Source organism: Alexandromys fortis, unplaced genomic scaffold (genome assembly GCF_014885135.2).
Source record: "Alexandromys fortis isolate MF-2015 unplaced genomic scaffold, M_Fortis_MF-2015_v1.1 scaffold_13, whole genome shotgun sequence".
Lineage (NCBI taxonomy): Eukaryota > Metazoa > Chordata > Mammalia > Rodentia > Cricetidae > Alexandromys > Alexandromys fortis.
Window position 1 is genome coordinate 8,782,458 of NW_026067908.1, and position 23,047 is coordinate 8,805,504.

Genomic DNA, 23,047 nt, shown 5'->3' on the forward strand with positions numbered 1-23,047 from the left:
GGCAAAGAGAAATGGCCCAGTTTAAGAGACCTCCAGGTGAAGCTTTGATAAAAGGCAGCCTGTTCTGCCATGCCAAAATTGCTTTCATCACCCTCCATTCTGTGGTAATAAATTAGTAATGATTTTCTTTAATAAAGACCTGCTCATATTGAAAACACTTTACCCATTGTGACTTGGCAGAAAAAAATGTCTGGGTCCTTCATTATTTTCGGTGATAACAGGATGGGTATGCATCAATCCAAGCCACAGCCGATGTTTGTATTGTTCTTTTAAGTCAATTCTCGACTAACATAATGTAGGGAAGCTTCCTGAGTCCCCCCCCCCCGCCCCATACATACACAATTCTCTCCACAGGCATACATGATACGCACTCAGAAACATAGACTCCTCTCTCTTCTGCCTGAAAATCTCCTATTTTGCTGTCACAGTGGTCCTGAAATATGAGGGGGGCTCAAACCACTGGGGGGCTTGTTAAAACACAGATTGCCTGCCTGCATCCTACCAGAGTCCCTGATTCAACAGGCGGCACCTGCAGCTCCAAATGTTCAGGCAGGTCTGCTGTCATTGATGCTGTCGACCCAAAGGTGACATTTTGACAACCCTGCAGAGATATATCACATCGATCTCGCCACATGGCAATGGTCCCTTTGCATATCCAGTTCAGTCCGAGATGACGGATGAAGTGTCTACCATGTCTTCCAGTAACTATGAAGGCATCTGTCTTCTTCAGCTTTGTAAATCTTGACCCGAGCCTCAAACTCAGTGTGCAGTAGACTTGGGAATGCTTATTGAACAAATGACTAAATATTGCACATTAAGGTCAGGGGGCATGGAAATAATAGGAATCTGAGTACAGTTGCGTGCTTGTTCTGCCCAAAGACTGATGGCCTGGCTGCCACAGTGACTATGCTAGCTGGACAGCAGGAAATGCTAAGTTTATTACTAGTGCCAGGTTGGAACTACTGCCATTTGAGACTTTCCGCAGATGCATGGATCGCAGGGCCTAGAATTGTGAATAAAACCTGGATCCAAGTTAAGACAGGAAGATAAGGATGTTAGGCAGGTAGTTCAGTCGGTAGAGGGCTTGCTGTGCAGGCACCAGAACCTGAGTTCAGATTCCCCAGCACCTTCATAAAAACAAGCAGAGTGATGCATGTCCTCTCAATATTGGGAGGACAGACAGACAGATCTCTGAAACTCACTGGCTAGCTAGCCCAGGCAAATAGGTGAGCCCCAGACTAGGTGAGAGAGCCTGGGCCGGAAAATGAAGTGGAGACTGACTGGCAAAGATACCTGATATGAATCTCTGGCCTTCACATGAAGACATGCTCGCCTGTGTCTGTGTAGTCACCAACACCCATATTAACAAATGTACATGCATGTACACACACACACACACATGAAGGCACACACATGTCTGCATGTGTGTATCCACCAACACCCATATTAACACATGTATGTACACACAAACACACACATGAAAACATGTACAAGTCTGCATCTGTATACCCACCAACACCAATATTAACATGTGAACATATATGTATATACACACATACACTTCTAATACTACCTTGAAAAAGACATGGCTTGGCCATGTAGGGGTTGATTCAGGAGGAATGGAAACATCCCCTGGCACAAAGAACTGGCATGTGTCTAGAATCAATGTATTTGTTGGTGGCTCAGAGGATAAAAGGCCTCAAATTCAAATTTCCTTGAGTAAACATTTATCTATGAACTCAGCATCAAATGCCAGAATTCAGAAATTAATTAATTAGGTCCAGTATTCTACTACCTTATGGCACAGAGCTCCTTATTTGGTTTTAATTTTCTAGTTTATTTATGATATGCAAAACATAAAAGTTGGATAATGTCATGTTGACTACATATATAGTCTAGAGCAGCGACCCCTTAGGGGTCAAATGACCCTTTCGCACAGGTCACATATCAGATATCCTGCATATCCTATATTTACATTACAATTCATAACAGTAGTAAAATTAGTTATGAAAGAGCAACAAAATAATTTTGTGTCTGGGGTCACCACAGCATGAGGTGCTACAGCATGCATTAGGAAGGTTGAGAACCACTGATCTTGAAGCTGAGACAGTAGGACTGATTGAACAGATGAGTTAAAGATTAGCCTGGCAAAGATCATGAGACCCTACTTCAAAACACAAATACAGTTACACAGGCATATGCACATATAAAGCATGTCTACCTTCCGAGACAATCAATGTTTATGGTGAAAACATTTAAGACTACTTCTTCTAGGTTTTTTAAATATACAGCGTATGATTGTCACCTATGGCTGCCGCACAGCGTAGCCTCTTGCTCTAGGCATAAAGATAATATGTAAATGGTTTGCATGCATCCATATCTGCATGTGGATTATGGACCTGGGGAATGGAGAAATGAGCTGTCATAGTACAGGAAGGCAATCCCAGTGCTAGAAAACACAGATGGGTTCCATGGATAAGCATGGGACCCCTGGGAAATGACTCAGACTGTGTTCCTGTGGTTCCAGGAAAAGAACCAAATCCTAAAAATTTAAAAATTTCCTTTGACCTCCTCATGTGCATTATGGCATATGTATGCACTCTCTAATAAAATAATAATAACAATAATAATAACAATAATAATAATAATTTGCTTCTGATTTGTCCTGACCAACACACAAAGAAGGCAGGCTGTTTATTCACCAAATCTCTTTTGTAGTTGCCTGTGTTTATAGGCAGGTACAGCCAGCAGCCTTCATATTAATGGATATGTGAGAGGCACCAACAACACTTGCTACACCTGCCCCCAGGAAGTGCCTCTAGACACAGCAAAGGTGAAGGAAAACCATTTCCTCTGCAATGCAATTCCACCTAAACAATCCACCAACCAATCCTGTAAGCCATAGGATGCTAAGCTCACTAGGATAATATCAGCAGCTAGGTGCTATGTAACAGCCTTATCCTCTTACTTACCAGTATACGGTAGTCAAGCAGCCGGTGAGACTTGCCCATCACACCACAGGCATCTTAACTCAGGAACTTATCCATCTCCAATGCCAGGCTCCCAACTTTGCAGCCCAGCAGCTTCCCGAATCCACAGCCATGGACAGGGGTCCGTCTGGGACTGACGGTCTCTAGTCGACCTTCAGACAATCCTTTCTTCTATTATAACCTGTTGCAGGAGGTCCTTCCGCAGCTCCAACCAATAGCTGCTGAGATACCAGCCCATTGGGGCGTGGTCTCTCTCCCTTTAAAAAAGCGGCTACTTCCTCTGCTTGCTCTCTTCACTTCCTGCTCCGCCAGTGACTAGACTCCCTTCCTGGTTGCGCAGAGGGCTGTTGTCTGGGATGGTGATCTGTAAATTTTTTTCCTCTTTAAATAAATACCACCCTATTAATCATAATTCCAAACTGGTGTGGCATTGTTCGTGACTTACGCCTTCAATAACCCTGGTGCAATAACATGCTGCTGTGTTCTGTGAAGGCTTCTTTGGTTTGATTCATCTAATTCCCTCCAAGGCCCCCTCACTCCATAGCTTTTCTCCACAGCCCCCATCAAACTCGAGGACTCTTCTGCAAGGGTGTGACTTTTAAACGTGTTTCTGAAACTGCTGCTCTCAGAACCCCTCCCACCCAGAGTCCCTTGAGGCCCGGAGATCCTATTTGTCTAGTTAAGTGTATAAAGTGGCCCTAAAGTAGATTTTAATTAATTCAGCTGTTTAAGTCATTGGACTTAAAAAAAAAAAAAATGATGCCAAGCTAGATGGCCCCTCCTTAGGCTAGTGCATTTATTTTTATCTCACCAGGGATTGATGCAAGCCATATGATTAGCCCATCATCAGGAGAATTCTTTAATTTAATGAAGAATGTGCGAGCAAAAGCTAGTGGACACAGGCTGATGGAAATGGCATGTAACATGAAGATGGCACACAGCCTGAACAGCCCCATCCCCCTGCCCAGGAGCCCTCTCTGATGCCACCTCCTCCTCTAGGTTAGAGCAGACCCAGTCTGCCCTATACTCAGCAGGAAACTGGTTAGTCAGTGCCAAGTTCATACTCTTTTAGAATGCCAACTTCTGGTGGTTTCTTCAAGTGACCACCAGAGAAGTCTTCTAGCCCTTCAGAGTTTGGAAGAGAAGCTTTGAAGACCCATCATTTGAAGACGCGCCTTCTCAGCAAACAAACGTCATCACCACCTCAAACCTGCGCTGTAATTTCCCGCAAACATCACACACGTGCCTCACTTAGTCCCTTAATGCGCAGGCAGCAGACTGTCTGGCTCTTGCTGCTTTGAAAACGGTAAGGAATACATTTCCAAACATGTAACAGGCATGTGGCTTACAGTGCTTGCTTTAAATTTGAATGAGCATTGACCTGTGACAGATGGGAAAAATGTTCCCTGTCCTTCATCTCATCCATATAGTTATGAACTTTGGTATGCAATTTTTTAGAGAACATATGCAGCAGTACTTTTCTCTTTCAATCTGGATTGGAATTATCCTTTATTGACCGATGGAATGTGATAAAATTACAGTAGACAAATTTCTGAGTTAGGACCGTGTGCATGGATATAGATGCACATGACACTCACAAAATGAATAAAATTAAAGCAAAGTGTTTTAACATAAAAATGCACTTAGTACTAGGCATGTAAATAATTGAGATTCAAGGTCCTGTGTTCCTTCTCATCCAGTGATAGGGGTGAACATGGCCAGGAATCCTTTTATACATTTCAATAATCCCCTTAGTGCTGGGCAACCAGCATTTAGAAGTAAATTTCTGAACGTATTATTTTAGTGAGCATGTAGGTGTTGGCAGGGGCAGCTGTACTTCTATCAGCTACAGCAGCATCACCAGTTCTAAAGTGTCCAGCCTGCACGGAAAGATTGATAGGTTAAGCATTGTGTGGCATGCTCTAAGAACTTTATTATTGTTATTGTTGCTATTGCTTACACCAGATTTATAAAAGCACATCATTCTGTGGAAGAAAATGATAGACATATCATCACAAATTAGTAATTTGCCCAAGATCACAAACTGGACTGTCTAACTCCAAAACTTATTTTTCTTATGCCCCTCTACTTTTGCACGCACACACACACACACACACACACACACACACACACACACACACACATCAAAGCAAAGGCCAGAACTTGAGGAGAGGATAAGAGGACCCAAACGAGGTTAGACCACTCAGAGAAGCCTTGCCAGACCAGGTGTGTAGGGACAGAAGTCTGTAAGGGCCAGCTTATTTTTAGACAACATGGAACTGAGGTGGCTCTCTGACATAGGCCAAGATAGCTAGTGCTGGACCAAAGGTCTGACACCAGATGTCTGGGAAACCCAAAAGTAAACAGTGATGTCATGTGTTCTATGACTATTTCTGGGAAAATGCCACTTGGTGTGAATTTTAATATTTAGTCCGACTTTAAGTTCAGAGGCGAAGTCATTTAGCCTTTATCCTTTTGGCTGTCTGCCTGTGCATGTCTGTCTGCTGGCCTGTGTGCTTATCTCTGCACAGCCTGTGTACCAGCGTGTGCCTGTGCCTGCCTGTGTGGGACCCTTCTGCACGGATATGTGCCTACATGCCTCCTAACATCCGCCTACCTGGCAGTCTGTGAGGCAGACTTCTACCTGGATGAATTAGGTATGACTGTCTGCCCGTGGCTCCCCATAATCTCTTCAGTCTCATTGACTGTGGTGTTCCTTTCCTGGCATCAAAGCTTGAACCTCACGAAGTCACACCTGAGATGCATCAAGAGCGCTAAGTCGAGTTTTTCAGGAAGTGAGGAGGGACATTCGGGGTATCCTGAGAGATCAGCGTGGGTACCAAGACAGCAGTGTGGGTTGAGGGTGAATGTCTTAGTGCTTCAGCCTGAGGCAAGGTCGAGTGTGAGTTTGGGTTGGGCAGAAAGTAAGGAGGAAATCTAGTCTGAAGGAAGGGCTAGAGGCAACAGCTGATCAGAATCCAGAGAGATGAGGGCCCCCTTCCGTTTCAAGACGTTTCCATCGGAGAAAGCAATTAATCGCCTTTGTTGTAGAACATTCCCCATGTGACAAAGCAATTTGCGAACTAACACGACCGCACTTGCAAATCTGAAGCGAAAACATTGTCGTCTCACGTGCTGAGAACCTGAGGCTAACAAAAAGTTGGGGGAAAACACCTACCCCCTAAAAAGTCATTGGTAAATGTGCTAAGTAGCTGTTTTCCTATGCAAATCCCGAAGAGAGTGGAGCGAAGCTGCCATTTAGTCTTCGCTTAATGTTCTCTTAAAAGACCAGGAATGTCAACCTCACCCAGATCTTTCAGCCAAAAGGCTAAATATGCCCCATTAGCACATATGCAAGCCGTGAGAAAATTAAGTAACCAATCAAAATGCCTAGTCCAATTTTCCTTCTTTCACTGAATGAGGTTTTCTACCTGCTTGAGGATTAATTCATGTTTCCATTCATTGAGCGTCACCTAGCTATTAGTATACCTGACACTATGTTCAGGGCCAAGAAGAAATTTGGGGACTAATTGAACTATGTCTTTAAGATTACTGCACGAGGAACTGCAGACAGTTGGAGTGTGATGGAAAAGATGGTAACAGAAACGAGGTGCATGAAAAAACTCTCTTTAGCCTTAAGAAGATTTCAAGTAACCTTTGACCTGAGTCCTGCTAAGAAGACACCCCTACCGTTTAATAAGCGCTGTGTGCCACTCAGAGCAATACTCATTTTCCAATGTTGACACCTACAGTGGCTCGATGAGGTAGAGGGACGTTATCTCAAGAGTGAAACTGTGACAACTGTCAGTTGTCTAAGATCTAGCAGTTAAGTTACAGAACGAAGATTAGGATCTGTATCAGCTCAACTCCAAGGCTGGAGCCCTTGATCTCTCCCTGCACGTGTTCTCCCCGAGAAAGGCAGCCCAAGCAGGGAGAGACCAGCAACCAGGCCCAGAAACCACAACCAGTAGCACACACACAAACCATGAGCACATTCTCACGCTAGGAATGTAGGACAACGTGGGAAATGGAGGAAGAAGATCCGAAAGCATTATTATCATGGGGCAGTTTGTATGTGCTAAGAAATAGCACATTCCTCCAGAAAAAATAAATGGTTATCAGGAAAAGGTACCTGCTGAGCGTTCATCCTAATCAGGGGTCTTCACTCAGCATGAAAATGTCCGTTGCAACACACAATCAAGTCCTTCCCACTGCCAGCATGAGATGAGCAACCTATTGGGCCTCTCTAGTCCAAAGGGCTTGTGAAAGCTGTATTGTTATGGAATATTCATACAGTCCCTGGTTCAGAAATCGTTTTTCTTCCAGCTGTTTTCTGGTACCTGTTATGTGGTGGCTCCTGTACAAGTTGTGTGGACTTGCTGGCAAGTGTAATGAACAGAAACTCACTCTGAGAATTTCTATAAAGTTAAGACAGAAAACAGGCAGCCACCAAGCACCAAGTCACATGCTGAGAGAGGCTCTCTGAGGAAAGGTGCCCTGCCATGAGGGTTTAAGCAACGGGAGGCTGACAGCTTGGGGTTAGTGGCAACAGCAGAGGGAATCAGATTGGCAACGATCCTAAAGTACTTTTCATGGTAAGGTGGAGGAACCTGGGGAAGCCTTGGACAGAAAGACCGGTTATAGAGACCAGGAATTGCCGACCAAGGCCTCGGAAGCCACAGTGAGGTATCCAGGATCTGCATCCTTAGGAAAACATACTCAAGATTTGTCCTAAAAAGAAACATTTCTGCTTCCTGGCACATCCAGCCAAGTAACTTCCAGAAACTCCCTTTGTGTCCTAGTTGCTTAAAAAATCAGAGCTAAAATTATTCCGGACATTCCATTGAAATCAATATGGTGAGATGTAGGTCTACTCGGTGCTTCTAGAAATTTCCTCTGAAATCATATTGATTCCTCACATTCGGAAATACAGCCTAATGAAATAATTTACTCTGAGGAGCACAGTGCACCTGCTCTTTGCTTTGTGAGATTTGCAATGGATTTTAGCCAATGTCTGAGTGTTTGGCGATTGCCAGAAGTAACTCATCCATCTATGTTCCGAGAAAATGAATGGAAGAGGAGAGAATTAAAGCCCCTAAGTTGTGGAAAGTAAAGCCTCTAAGTCAGGGAGATACAATCTTAAATTGGCATAACCATAGGAAGATGACGCTTTCCATTGCCCGAGACTTCACGGTTTAAGCAGTACTCTCAAAACACTGTTCCTGGGGTCTTGAATTCTGGCCTCACACAAATCATAACTTTTTATTTAGTTTTTTATTTTTGGTAAGGAGATGTAAGCAGTGAGAAATGAAACAAATGTCCCTGGTGTCACAGCTCGCGTTGGCGACAGCGGGATTCAAAGGCAGGTTAAGGTGCTGAAGCCAACACCCTCTCTGCTCTACACCTCACTGCCCACAACAAACACAGAAATTATTTTCAGATGCTCCGTCCTTGGGGGGTGAGCCAGCATGCAGGCAGACAGGCACACAGGCAAACAGTACACCATTCTGCCTGCCTTTTACCTCTCAGGAACTTACAACCTTACAAAACAGCTGTGATCCCCTGCTCCCCAGATCCCACTCCAAACCCCTTCCCTCCTGCTGGGTTAAGCATCACCTCACTGTGTGGCTCAATGTAGGAAACCCTGGGAAATTAATAGCCTTGTTACCACCATTGGTGCTTAATGACCCTGCAGCTTCCTGTGGAGTGTATTCTCCCTGGGCTGGTTGTTAATGAACCACTGCTTCATCCCTCCGTTCCAGCAGAAGGCTCTTTCAGCAGCAGCACACAGAGCATCCACTAGGTACCAAGTTCTGCGCTGTGTGCATGGAACGCATTCACTTGTTTGTACCTCATGGGGATATAAAAATGATCCTAGGTTGTTGGCACGGTTATCCCCATTTCACAGATGACTTAAGTGAGTCTCAGCAGAGGATACATGCCAAAGACCACCCAGTTGATAGGAGAGGCACAATTTGAATCTGTGGAGGCGGACTGCAAGGCTGGGGGACTTAACCTCTGCAGCACGGACAAGCCTCAAGCAATCCACCCTACGGAAAATCTGTTTTCTTCGCGGACTGTGCAAGCCTTCCTAATTTGGCACACCAAGGGTTACGGAAACACCATCTCCCCTAGACTTAGAGTTCCCTGAAATTAAGATAAATGCGGTCAGTGAGCGGAAACTTAGACCTATCCCAGTTTATATTGACTTAATGGAGGATTCAGTGATTGAGGTGTGTGTTTCTTCAAGCTGCCCCATTCCAAGATTCAAAGGAAAACCTCATCATGAAGACAACACATAACATTGGGATGGTGAGGACAGAGCAGCTGAGCCTGGCACACAGCACTGGGGATGGTGAGGACGGAGCAGCTGAGCGGGCACACAGCCCTGGGATAGTTTTTAGATTTCTTCACTGCAGTTCATTTGGGCACACATCAGCCGGCTATTGAAAAGTTTTAGTTTATTAACAGTAACAGCTAGCTGCTGGGTGATTAGGTTTTCAACTCAGTTGTGGGGAAATCTTTCTGTAGCATACTGCTTTGGAAGTATGCTACAGAAAACTATGAAGACTTCCCAAATCATTCTGGGACTATGTCCTTGAGATCAGAGTCTTTATCCAGATAACGGTCTTGTCTCAGTTAGGGTTTCTGTTGCTATGAAGAGACACCATGACCGCAACAACTCTTATAAAGGGAAAACGTTTAATTGGGGTGGCTTACATTTTCAGAGGTTTAGCCCATTATCGTCATACCGCGTACATGGTGGTATGCAGGCAGACACGGTGATATGGTACTGGAGAAGGAGCTGAGAGTCCTACAACTTGACCAACAGACAGCAGGAAGTGGTCTAAACTAGGCATAGCTTGAGCATAGGAGACCTCAAAACCTGCCCCCACAGAGACTAACTTCCCCCAACAAGGCCATGCCTACTCCAACAAAACCAAGCCTCCTAATAGTGTCACTCCTTCTTAGCTTATAAGGGTCAATTACATCCAAACTACCTCAGGTCTGATGCTAAGAATAGCCTGCAGTGGTCTGGCTGTGTCTAGGAGTCAGATTTGATATACGGAATGGGGTAAATCACTGTCTGTCTCCGCATGACTTTCTCCACACAGGGAAGATTTGGTAAAACCAATTCACTTGGCCGAGCTGTTGAAGGCGTCTATATTTTATCTCTAGCACTTTCCAGTCTCCAAATCACAGCTTTGACGCCTCTTCTCCCCATCCGGCAATTTTATTCCTGATGGCTCCGTTGCCCGCTTGTTTCTCACGTCTGCCGACAACCTCATCCACTCCTCTCTTAGCCTCTTGCTGTTTCTTTACATCAAGGCCATCTTCCTTCAGAACTCTGCTTGGGCATATGCTGAAGTGTGCTCTGGAAAGTGACCGCTGAATGACACAACATAGTGATTGCAGAGAACCTTGAGACATGGTATTGGCTCTTGTTGGGTAATGATGGGTACACCCGCTAATTCCCATTCCTCTCCTGATCACGACACATTTTCTGATGTGAGAGGCTTGTAGAACTAACGTTATTGTGACTTTTGAAACTGAGATCATGTTTAATGTTGGAGCAAGGCTGAGCCTTTGACTAACATTACAGACTCAACAGGTCTGAGATCAGATCCCAGCCCGTTGCTGTCACTTAGACAGGTTGTTAGCCTTTCTCGACCTCCTTTTCTTGTAACATGCAGTTAAGAAGACATAGAATAGTATGTGTGTGTGTGTGTGTGTGTGTGTGTGTGTGTGTAGGAGCACAGAGTGAAAATGGTGCCCCTGTGTGAAATTCTGAAAGAACTAATAAAATAATTATTTTTCCCAAAGATTACCATTTCCTGGTGAACAAATTCAAACTAACTACTTGGGACCACAGGCCCTTGTGGCTATAGCATTTGCACCTGCAGCTGGAATAAGGGAAGGAGGATCTAGTCACTAGGACTAAGGAGCAGGGCTCAGGAGGAACAGGTTCACAATGACTTGTTCAGAGAAGCCAGAGTGATGATGGTCACTTAGAGAGCCGCTCTGTCACTCTTCCCAACACACCTATAGAAATTGACCCTATACTTTCTTCATCCATTCTTCAATTGAAGGGCATCTAGGTTGTTTCCAGGTTCTGGCTATTACAAACAATGCTGCTATAAACATAGTAGAGCATATGCTTTTGTTGTATGATAAGGCCTTTCTTGGGTATATTCCCAAGAGTGGTATTGCTGGGTCCATGGGTGGGTTGATCCCGAATTTCCTGAGGAACCTCCACACTGCTTTCCAGAGTGGTTGCACAAGTTTGCATTCCCACCAGCAATGGATGAGTGTACCCCTTTCTCCACAACCTCTCCAGCAAAGGCTATCATTGGTGTTTTTGATTTTCGCCATTCTGACAGGTGTAAGATGGTATCTTAAAGTTGTCTTGATTTGCATTTCCCTGATCGCTAAGGAAGTTGAGCATGACCTTAAGTGTCTTTTGGCCATTTGAACTTCTTCTGTTGAGAGATCTCTGTTCAGCTCAGTGCCCCATTTTATAATTGGGTTGATTAGCCTTTTACGGTCTAGTTTCTTGAGTTCTTTATATATTTTGGAGATCAGACCTTTGTCAGTTGCGGGGTTGGTGAAGATCTTCTCCTACTGTACCTATTGGTTTCGTGGGAGCCTAGGCAGTTTGGATACTCACCTTACTAGACCTGGATGGAGGTGGGTGGTCCTTGGACTTCCCACAGGGCAGGGAACCCTGATTGCTCTTTGGGCTGACAAGGGAGGGGGACTTGATTGGGGGAGGGGGGGGAAGGGGAGGCGGTGGTGGGGAAGAGACAGAAATCTTTAATAAATAAATAAATAAAAATAAATAAAGAAAGAAAATAAAAAGAAATTGACCCTATGCTGTCTTTGGCTTAAAACTGGATGCCTTCCAGTGTCCAGGCTGACTTCTCTGTCATTCCTCCAGGTCTATAGGCAATAGTTATCCTATGCTTCTTACTTCCTTATACTTCAACTATATTGTCTACCTTTGCTCTTTCATTTACTAAAAATTCTTCATGAAGACCCTTAAAAGTTTGACTTATTCTTGTCATTGATCTCTCAAAATCAAATAAGTGTCTTTCAAGAAGGTCTTTCACATCTGTCATAGCCAATGAGGCTCCCAGATCATCATCCTCTGGCCTACTCCCCGATACTATATTTTTTGTAGTATTTCCAAGAGAGGCATATGAGTATAGGTTTCAGTATTTTCTATCTGTTTCCCTTTATGATATCATTGTCCTTCTGTCCAGAAACTCATCAGTCCTCACACTGGCTTATCCTCAACAGCCAAGAGGTGCCTTACAACCAGTTTTGTACTCTGCTAAGGAAGTACGTGATTGAGGGTTTGCAAATGGCTATAGATTACTAACTCATAAGCCAAATTCTACCAGTTCCATCAGTACATCTGCTACTCTTTGTGACTCTTCTGACGTCTGCTATCAATAACATCAATATCATAGAAAACATTGAAAATGCTCCGCAATCCAGTCCAAGTTCTCAAACTTCAGTAACATGATAACTATGGAAGTTTGGATTTTAAATGGAGCTTCCAACCAATCATGACGAACTGGCTACCTAATTCTGTAGGCTGGCATGGGACACCACATTCCGCAAGAGATTCTGGTACAGGCAGAGACTCCTTTTAATGGATGTAGTCCTGTAATTTAGTGCCTGCACTATTCCTTATGGAACAAACTGGAAACTAGTGTCTGCTGCTGTTTCTGTGAATTGGAGACGTGAATAGATAGGTGGGTGAGTAAATGGAGAGTTGGAGAGATCCGTGGATTATAATGATTACAAACGAACCAATCCAAAAGACAGGCAACAGATCACTATGCACTCCCCAGGCAGACACTATGCGATGATCTCAATATCTGATAGAAAGAAATACAAGAAGCCATGATGCTTCTAAAGCCTTGCAGAAGCTCTTGCTTTTTATTTCACTTGCATACAGTAAGGTTTGCTTCAAATAGGGGCTTCTTGAACTCCCAGAACTGATCTCACAGTTATATTTTGAGAAGAGTTTTTTTTTCTAAAAATATGTAATAGAGTAAGCATCTCATGACATCCTATGAATTCACAAAAATGCCAAAATGCCCCAGGTGTTCTTATCTGCATGTGACAAGACAGACAGACAGACAGACAGACAGACAGAGAGAGAGAGAGAGAGAGAGAGAGAGAGAGAGAGAGAGAACGAGAACAGCCTGGCCAACTCATGGCAGAGGGTTGAGATGTGATCTCAGGTCCACTTGACTGCAGAGGCTGTAGTCCTTCCTTCCACATTGTCCCTTTGCAGGCAAGAGGTAACAGAAGACCAGAACCTTGGAGCATACCATCTTCCAGGGGTGAATGATGGAGCCTGACATGCCCCCAACTTAGATGACAAGGCCAGCAGACATGACACCTTCAGACAGGAAGATATGCAAGCAGAGAGGACATCATCCTTTGCCTACCAGGCTTATTTTTAGACCTTCGGTCCATCCCCATAGTGGCTTCCCCTACCTTACTCCATCAAGCAAGTCAGAGGCCATGTTGTGTACGAGAAGGTGTGAAAGAAACTTGCCTGATCTAATTTCATTTACTCTCTAGCATCCCACAAAATGTGGAGCCTCATTCTTTCCATTTAGAGATGAGGAAGTTAAGACACACACCACCTACAGTACTTACAGAGATGACAACTCATTTAACCTACTTGTCTATTTTTAAAACACGATTTTTAGTATGCTTACTATATGGCAGGCAATTTTAAGGACTTTATGTGCATTCCCTAGAGTGCCTAACAGTTTTCCTGTTATTTGGTATCTGCTACTACTTGAATGACTGAAGTTGAAGTTAGTATCATAGCAGAATTCTGGGGTCACGTGACTCACCTTTTCAGCCATTCACCACACATTTATTTTACACGTGTGACTCCTTTATTTAGCTACTCAGTATGCGTATATTTCACATCTGTAAGACGCATCTAATATCACATAAGTATATATAGTGCTTGTTTTAATATATGTGTAATAAATATGTAATATATGACCTTGGCTGTGCTCCTAAGATGACAGGGACATATGGATAAAAGACACTGTCCTTGCCTCTAGGCTGGCTGGTCTCCACTCCAGAGGATGAAAGGAGAGAGCTGCCACAGAAGAACAGAATTGGACAGAGCCAGGACTGAATGCCACTGGAGCAGGGTCCAGCTGCTGAAATTAGGGTGAGCGTGAGAGCATAGGATGTCCTAAATGTTGACATGTAGATTCTGAAACCCCTATGAACCTAGGTCAGAGCTGAGGCGGAAGAAGCCCCAGCCGTGAGGAGCCTAGCATCCCACAGGTCACTACAGCAACAAGGTGAAGGTATCTTTTCCCTGGTGCTGGGGATGGGACCTCAGGCCTGGCCCATGCTCTTCTTCTTGTCCCAGTTTGGATTTTCATGACATTCTTGGCTGGAGAAAGTTTTCTGTGAAGCTGTGCCTGCCAAGTTCACAGGTGTAGGTGTCATGCACTACACAGAAGACTCTCGTTCAGCAAGTCAGGCTATCTCTGTGAATAGCTCTTGAATGGAGGAACCAGGGGGCCTTGAGTCCCTCAACTTTAAACCAAGAGCATTTTCTTTTATTTATCTTGCAAGGATGAAATGAGATAGCACCAGTACCATTGCCTGGCCCATAAGAAGGGCTGGCTTTTGTTTGTTACTTGGTCAGACCATTCTAGTCTGAATAGTAGCTTAGAAATAAATCAGCTGCCTCCTGGGCATTCTCTCATCCCTCAAGCAGACTAGAAGTGAGAACTGTCTGGAGTTACTGGAGAAGGACTGGCAGTGATCCAGAGAGTGTCACCATCTTGGCTGTGCACGAGAATCCATGAAGGCTGAAAACCATGTCCATAATGACTGATGACCCAGAGAGCCTGATTTCAAGGGTGTGCTGGGATTCAAGCTGGAGTATGTTGATACACTTGGGGTGATTCTAATAGAAGTCCAACATGACTATGGCCTAATGGTTTAGAGACATTTTTATTATTATAATTATATTACTTATATTTACTTACTTTCCATATAGGTACACATATGAAGATATTTGTGCCACTGTACATGTGTGGAGGTCCGAAGATATTTGCAGGGGTCAGTTCTCTTTTTTCATCATATGTGTCTTGGGGTTGAAACTCAGGCTACTAAAGCAAGGTCTCCAATTTAAAATATGATATTTTATAATGCCAATGAAGAGGATAATGATAATTCCCATAGAGAAAAAGATACATTAAAAAATAAGATATAAAAAGGGTTCTAGCAAGTGCCAGCACAAGCTGAGTCTTCCATGGTGCAGACTTGTTACGTGTGAGTATGTTACCAATGTAAAGCAAGAGCAAGCATTTAGCATTAACATTGTAATTATTGACCAACCCACATGGACGGCTATAGAAATAAATTCTTTCTTTTATAAGTCCAGACACATTTTCAGACAACTTAGGTTTTTTTCTCTCATATGCATTGGTGAGATTTGGTTGATTCTTCTTTAAAAAAAAAATACACACCCATACAAATGCTTATGTGTGTGTACATACATGCATGGGCTTTTACCATTTTCATGCAATCCCACTGAACTTCAGCCTGAAGGGGAAAAACAAATCAAATTAATACTGCTGTGCTGATTCTTCCCAGGCATGGTGGGGTAATTTGGCTATTGCTAGAAATTATCTACCTGCCTGTGGCTTGTGGGATCCATTTAAAACTGAACACCTGACCCAAATGATGGCAAAAAAAAAAAAAAAAAGGATTCGAAGTCTGCACTGAAAGAAATGGAGTTGTAAACAGATTCATAATGTCAGTTTGTAAAATGATATCAACTTCTGAGCATGCTTTGTTTTCTGAAAGAGCACTCGCTAGTTCATCCTTGCAAGTGAATTATGTCACCAACCCTGACAATGCCAAGACCTCCAGGACAAGGCTCATTCATCCCCAGCACATGTGCCTAGGGAGCCTGTACACCAGAGGAGTAGTGATGCTGGCCCTTGCTAATTCTGTGGCCAAAAGAATGTACCCTCCCCTCCTGGGTCCTCCTTGATCCATCTGTGAAATGAGAACACTGAGAACTTCCCTGGCAGTTTCAGGTGAAGAGTCACTGACGTGGTGAGTAAAGGATGCTTTATGCCCCATGGAAAGGTGTGCACATGCAATGTCTCATCATCGAGTTTGTGCTAAGGATGTCTACAACCATCACTGGTCCTGGACCATTTAGAGTCTTGTGGGAACTTCAGCTTCAACAGAGCTATCAGTACCTGGATTGCTTAGGCCAGTGTCCCTGACACACAGAGAAGTAGAAATGAAACAACCAGATCTGCTAGCTAATTGGTAATGACATTGGAACAACTCTCTATGCAGAGGGGAAACCATATAAACCAGTGAGGACAACGGGTAGAGCTATGGGTGCAGCACGCAGTAGGATTTCCTATATTTTATAACGGTGGAAGGAAATGTTAATGATGGAAGTGGTTATTAGCTTCCTATAAATGCCACCACCAGTTCTCACTGTAGATTTTGGTATTCCTTGGACTAAAGAGAAGAATGGGATCCTCAAATAGTTCATACTACATTCACGGACAAATATCTCAGAGCATAAGGAAAAAGCACACAGGTGAGATTTCAGAGACAGATCTGAGCACTGGATATTTTATTTGGTTGTGTGAATATGACCTCCACACTGGTCAAGTATATACTTGTGCCTGATGGGGAACTTTCCCCTCTGCCTAAGGTCCTTCTTGCTTTATCTCCCAACTAAAATCAAAGGTATAACCACGTTTCTGGTGAAAGAACTCCAACCCTGTTCCTCAAATCCACAGTACCTGGAAGAAACCAGAGCAAGCTAAGTACCAACCGCACCCCCTTCTTTCTCCCTCCAGTCTGCCTATGGAGAATGGACCCCCAATTATAAATTTCCTGAGAAAACCGCTCCTTGGTTGCATAGGTTTTCAAAGCATTGACACCTTTGTGGTTTGCTTGCTTATTAGACACAGAAGTTGCGGGGGGGGGGGCGGTATTTAGAAGCTGGTTCTCAGACCAATGAATCTGAAAGATCCTCTTTATTGGTCTGCAAGAGGAGGTGGGGGTGGGGAGTCAGCACCAGATCTGATAAAGGAGATTAAATGGCCTCATACATCCGACAGCAAAGAACAGTCCCCATGGGAATCCCAAATCCTGCTGGTGCTAATAAAGACTGCGATATTACCCCGGTAATATAGTGTACAATATGAGGCGTCCAGATGCCGGGCCCAGAGCACGACCTACATCTTCAGCAAACCAATTTGCTGTCGGGTTGGATGTGTAAAAAAAGAATCCAAATACAGACGTTTTCTCTGAAAGAAGAATTACTTCCCTGGCCTGTGCTCTTGGCCTGCCTGCCCCTCCCAGCTCCTGCTTTCCCAGAGTGAGAAATGTCTCTAATCCACTGCAGCAGAAGCCATCGCCTCTCAGGGCTATTAGAAGACGGTTGGGATTCTTGTTGGCTCTCCAGTGGGGTCTGAGAGAATGAGCCTGGAATCTGCAAGCAGACGAGACAGGCCCAAGTCCTCATCTCTCTGTGAATAAGATATGACCTTGAGCAGGTTCCTTTGGTCCTTGGGGGCTGGGCTTCACATCTGCCCCCAAGCCTGTGAGTCCTGAAGATAGCTCACGTTAAGCTATCTTCAGGCTGCACTAAACAAGCAGGCACGAGGAAGTGCTGGCGGGAAGAGCCTCTATCTGCTCAGCCCCATTAAAACAGCAGCACTTTTTGGACAAGGATTTGGGGGTGAAAGTACCATGAGTTAAGAAGATAAACAGCAGCTCCCCCTGATTTCTGGGTGACTGGCAACTCACTGCAGCTCCAAGTATCCAATAGTGACATCAACGTGGAGGACGCGTCAACGTGGAGGACGCGTCAACAGAGCCGATCTTCCCAAGACCTTCTAGGGAAGTGATGGCTCTAAAAAATATCACGGTATGTGCTGTGAGCCATGGGGTCCCCAGTAAATGAGCATCTTGGTTGATATCACAAAAGCCTTTAAAAATGGGCAAGACTTGACTCATTACTCTATTTGGAGATTTAAAAAGGAAAACCAAATGAACACAAATTCCAAACAACTGAGGCTGGGGTGCTGTGGGAGGGTGGAGCCAGGCTCTGGCTAGGTCCAGGTGGTTTGGGGCCCATTGAGACACCCTCCCTGGTATATACCAAGTTCTGCCAGTACCAGCAACATGGCCTCTGACCACTCTGTGCCTACAATTCTTCTGCTAGGAAGATGTTGGGGTTTGCTCAGGTCTACTTCAGCATGGCATGTAAGAGATGCCATGCTGTAACATGAGGGCTGACTTGTTGGGGTTTATGTTCTGCCCAATTCCCCACAGCCGGCAAGGTATTTCACATGTCATGTTACCAAAGAAAGTCACACAGAGATAGCCATAAGATTATAAACTGATTGGCCCATTAGCTCAGGCTACTGATTTTCTCTGGAAGACCAGGCAGGACAGAAACCCCAACAAGCAGCCTGGCCCTCATGTTACACTATGCTAATGTCACTTGGCAAGAGGAATGACAATGGATACAACACACTTTTTTTTCACTGTGCACTTTTCAGTTAAAAAATATTTTTAAAAATATTTTACATGTCATGTTACCAGTTTGTTGAATTTTGGTTTGTTTCAGTTTGGGGTTTTTTTTGGGGGGGGTTGTGGTAAATGGAGTGTGTGCATTCCTTTTCCAACTGCCTAAAGTTGGAAACCCGAGTAATTGCATAGAAACTATATTAATTATAACACAGTTTGGCCAGTGGCTCAGGCATATTCCTACCTAGCTCTTACATCTTAAGTTAACCCATTTCTATTAATCTGTGAATACCACAAGGCTGTGGCTTACTGGTAAGGTTCTGGCATCTTTCTCCTTGGCAGCTACATGGTATCTGCCTGACTCTGCCTTCTTTCTCTCTGCATTAAATTTAATTTTCTCGCCTACCTATAGGGGGTTGTTTTTTTTTTCATTTGTTTAATTTTTAAGTCGCTCTGAAAGATGGGTGTGCCCTTGCAAGTCCAAGATGACAGAAAGGTGACTCAAGTTCACTTTCCCAAAGCTACAAAATGAGCACCGAGCAGAGGCATGGATGAAGGGACATGCATTAGCTGCCATCATCACGGCTAGGTAACTAAGAACTTAGACAAAGAAAAGGTTTGTTCCATGGTTTCTCAAGTTACCATCCATAGTTGCTTAGCCCCATTGTCTGGGAACTGTGCTGCAGCAGAACATCTTGGTCTATGCTAGAGCACAGCCCTCACTTCACGGCCACCAGGAAACAAAGACAGGAACAAGATCAGAGCCCAGTGTTCTTCAAGGCCAGACCTCAATGGCCTCCATCCAGCTAGGCCCCACCTTCCTACCTTCCTAGCTCTTCCCAATCCCACCAACTGCTGGAGAGTAAACTTGTAACACACAAGCTTCAGAGGACATTTCAGATGAAACCACAGCAGTAGTCGTAAAGTTGAGACATCTGACCACTCACTCCTCCTCTAGCAGAGATGGCACAAAAGCAGCTCTCAGTGACTGCTTCTGCAAGGCCTTCATGCCTCCTATACATGATCTTCATGATCTTTACAAACATGGTGCGGTGATCATTTCATTTTGCAGATGTAGAAACTGAGGAACAACTTCCTTTAGGCACAGAGGCAGCTTTGGGATTTGAATCTCTCACACCCTTAAGCTATCATCCTTTGTTCAGTTTCTGCTCTGGTCTCCCTTCCATGCCTTCTTGAAGAACCCAGTATCTACTGACAGCATTTATTCATTACCACTAAGTACCAGATACAGTCCACCATGCTAGTTATGTGGATTCATTTAATTCTCACGAGCATACCATAAGGCACCTATAACCACCCTATCTCACAAACTATCCAGAGATATTGGGTGTTTTCCTGATGTGGGAGTGTCATATATCAATCTGTTGATTTCATTGGTTAAGTTATAATAAACCAGCTGCTTGGCCTCATGGCTTGGAACATAGATGGGAGGAGTAAACAGAATAGAATTCTGGGCGGAAGAGGAAGTGAGGTCAGACTCTGCTCTGCTCCCAGAGAGACCCGACAGCTCTGCTGGAGCAGAGACGCTATGCTCAGCTCTCCCAGGCTTCTGCAACCCACGATGGACTTAGGCTAGAATCTTCCCGGTAAGCGCACCTTGGGGTGCTTACACACATCATTAGAAATGGGCTAGTCCAGGTGCGAGAATTAGCCTGTAAGGGCTAGAGTTCATGGGCCAAGCAGTTCTTTAAATGAATACAGTTTGTGTGTTGTTATTTCAGGCATGAGCTAGCCAAGCGGCCGGGGTGTTGGGGACGCAGCCCCGCCGCTTCTTATTTCAACATTTTCCTAGTGTGGCAGTCTACTAGAGGCAGGGTCACTTTTAAATAGAAATATTTGCAGGAAAGGTCTGTTCCCTTTCAACGATAGTAAGATTTAAAAAAGATTTTGTGTAGACACATGGGAAAGGGACAGAGAAGGACAGGGGAGGACAGAGAACCAAACAACCATGCTCAGGGTTCTGAGTGTAGTCACTAAATAAGATCAGGGAGATCGGAATTCGCAACAGGATGCATTAGTTTCAGAAGCTGGATGGGGAAAGCAAGACTCTAGGTGGGTATTGATAACCAATAGAAGTTTAGATGGACATTGCATTCCAAAGAGGGGACTAGAATGTTTGCAATCCAGATGGGGTCAAGGAACAGATTTGGGTAGCAAAGGATCCTAGTGAAATAGCCTTCAGTTGAGGAAAACCTACTTACTAGAGTTCAATGTGTGGGGCACATTCCCAAACCCAGGGCCCATAGGACAATGAAATATTTTTTTTCTGTAGCATATAGCCCATCAGGAAGCTAGAGCTAAGTAAGAACAGTCGGAAATTCTACAAGACAGAGCTGATTAAGAAGATACCACGCACGTCTCCCCCAGAGCCTCCATTGGCAGTGGGAGTGGGTCCATTTTGTCTCAATACAGCTGCTCCCCACTCCTTCACTGCTGCATCTCTTTCTTCCTCCTCTCCTCTCCCTGTTTTCTGTTTGCAGCCGAGGGCACATGCATGCATGCTGGGTTTAGCAAACACTCGGAGGTTTCTTTCTGGTGGACAACCTTGCATTATTTCTTCCCACTGCTGACAACTCTGTCAACAGCAAGCTGTCTCTAGGAGATCACCAACGTAATGCGTACATCCGTGCTCTAAAACCATGTCATGGGCTGCAAAGATGGACCTGAGGGAAGGCACTTGCTGCCAAGTCTGAAGGTCTGAGCCCAATGGTGGAGAGAACTGATCACTGCGAATTGTCCTCTGACCTTTGCAGGCAATACTATCTTTCTCTCTCTCTCCATGTCTCTGTGTGTGTGTGTCTCTCTTACACACAAAAATAGATGAGTAAAAAACTAAAAAAAAAAAAAAAATCAAGAAAGTGGCCTCCTCAGAATGAGGGTGACCCTGAGGCATGCCAGGATCAGAGGTTTCGTTCATTAGCTGGGGTCGTCTAGAATTCCTCAGAGCTCAGTGTATGTTATTGTTTGAAAGTGAAATGTTCCCCACAGATTTGTTTCTGAACCAGGTACCCAACTTGTGATGCTGTTTAGAGAAGTGATAGATTTCACTTACAAAGCTGAGCTGGAGGAGGTGAATCACAAGGAGCAGGCCTTGGAATCCACTCCTACTTCTGGCTCTAGCTTAGATCTCTTCACTTCTTGCTGAGCAGAAAATAGCCAGTCACCTTACATTCCCGCTGATATGGGCTGAATGTCCTCCACCATAATGGACTTAAGTCCCCTAAAACCATGAGCCAAAATATGTCTCTCTTCCCATGAGTTGCTTCTGCTAAATATGGCATAGCAATGTAAAGAAACTAACATGGCATAGGTGTTAGAAAGCCCTGGTGGGTTGGTGTATAGGGGTAAGCAGCTCTTGGCAGTGCAGAGGATAGGGCATTAGTTTAGGAAAGCCTTGGTGGCGTGGTGTATAGGGGAAAGCAGCCCTTCACAGTGCAGAAGATATGACATTGGTGTTGGAAAGCCCTGGTGGGACAGTGTATGGGGCAAGCAGCCCTTGGCACTGCAAAGAATATGGCATTAGTTTAGGAAAGCCCAGGTGGGACAGTGTGTAGGGGCATGCAGCCCTTGGCAGTGCAGAGGACTACGAGGCTGCATTACCTGAGCTGCTTCTAGGAGTTGGATGAGATCCAGCAGCAGCCTTGAACTGTTCCGAAATTTGAATGCTGATGAGCTGCCGGATAGTCGGTACAAGGAGATAAATGTGAGAAATGTTTTGTCAAGTGTGAATTTCTACATGAGCGTAAAGGAGTGTAATTATTACTGTTTCTGAAAAGAAGAAAACAGTGTCTCTTATGTCTGCTGTGGAAATTAGCTGCCCACAATAGCAAATAAACCTAGAAGCATAGAATTTCTGAGCCCAGAACAGGTGTGTTCCATTCATGAGCATCTGGTAGGCAGGGCAATGGGACCTGGGTCTTGACAGAAGCCATGCTCAGTGACACGGAGGACCATTGGGGGTGATGTGGCCATAGAGACTAGGTGTCTCCATGAGCAGGGGACATCAGGAAAGACTGTCATTAAAAGGGACATTAGTTCTGAATCTCAAAATAGAACACAAACAGTGGCCAAGCAAGAAAGCGGAGAATAATGGCACAGAAGGGGAAAGAGGCGAGGCCTGACCACCTAACGTTTGTGTGAACCCCAAAGGAGTTGTCAGAACTACCCAGGCAATAAGTGGTACCACAAAGGAATCACACCAAAGTTTACTTTTCACCATTCTTGTTACACTGCCTACACGTTAAACATGGGATCTACAACCTCCAAAAGGGTCAACAGTGTCACACAACAGTGGAGGACCTGAAATAGGAACATAGACCTCCCAGCGCCCAAACCAGGGTTCACTGGTTCCCCCTAGGTTGGCTCAGCCACCTGCCTACCTTCCTGAGATCAGATTCCCTGCCAGAATCTGTTGCTCCTGCGTCTTCCCCATAGTCCTCTCACTGCGGAGTACAGGC

General features: G+C 44.6%; 1 protein-coding gene across 1 annotated transcript in view; it reads right to left on the bottom strand.

The window, feature by feature from the left end:
• The window catches only part of Dab1 (DAB adaptor protein 1), a 1,044,113-nt gene extending 1,041,034 nt beyond the window's left edge, over positions 1-3,079 (bottom strand). Inside the window, exon 1 of the mRNA XM_050136299.1 lies at positions 2,973-3,079. The gene's annotated coding sequence lies outside the window, so the exon portion shown is untranslated. The remainder of the gene's footprint in view (positions 1-2,972) is intronic.
• Between the last annotated feature and the right edge of the window lie 19,968 nt (positions 3,080-23,047).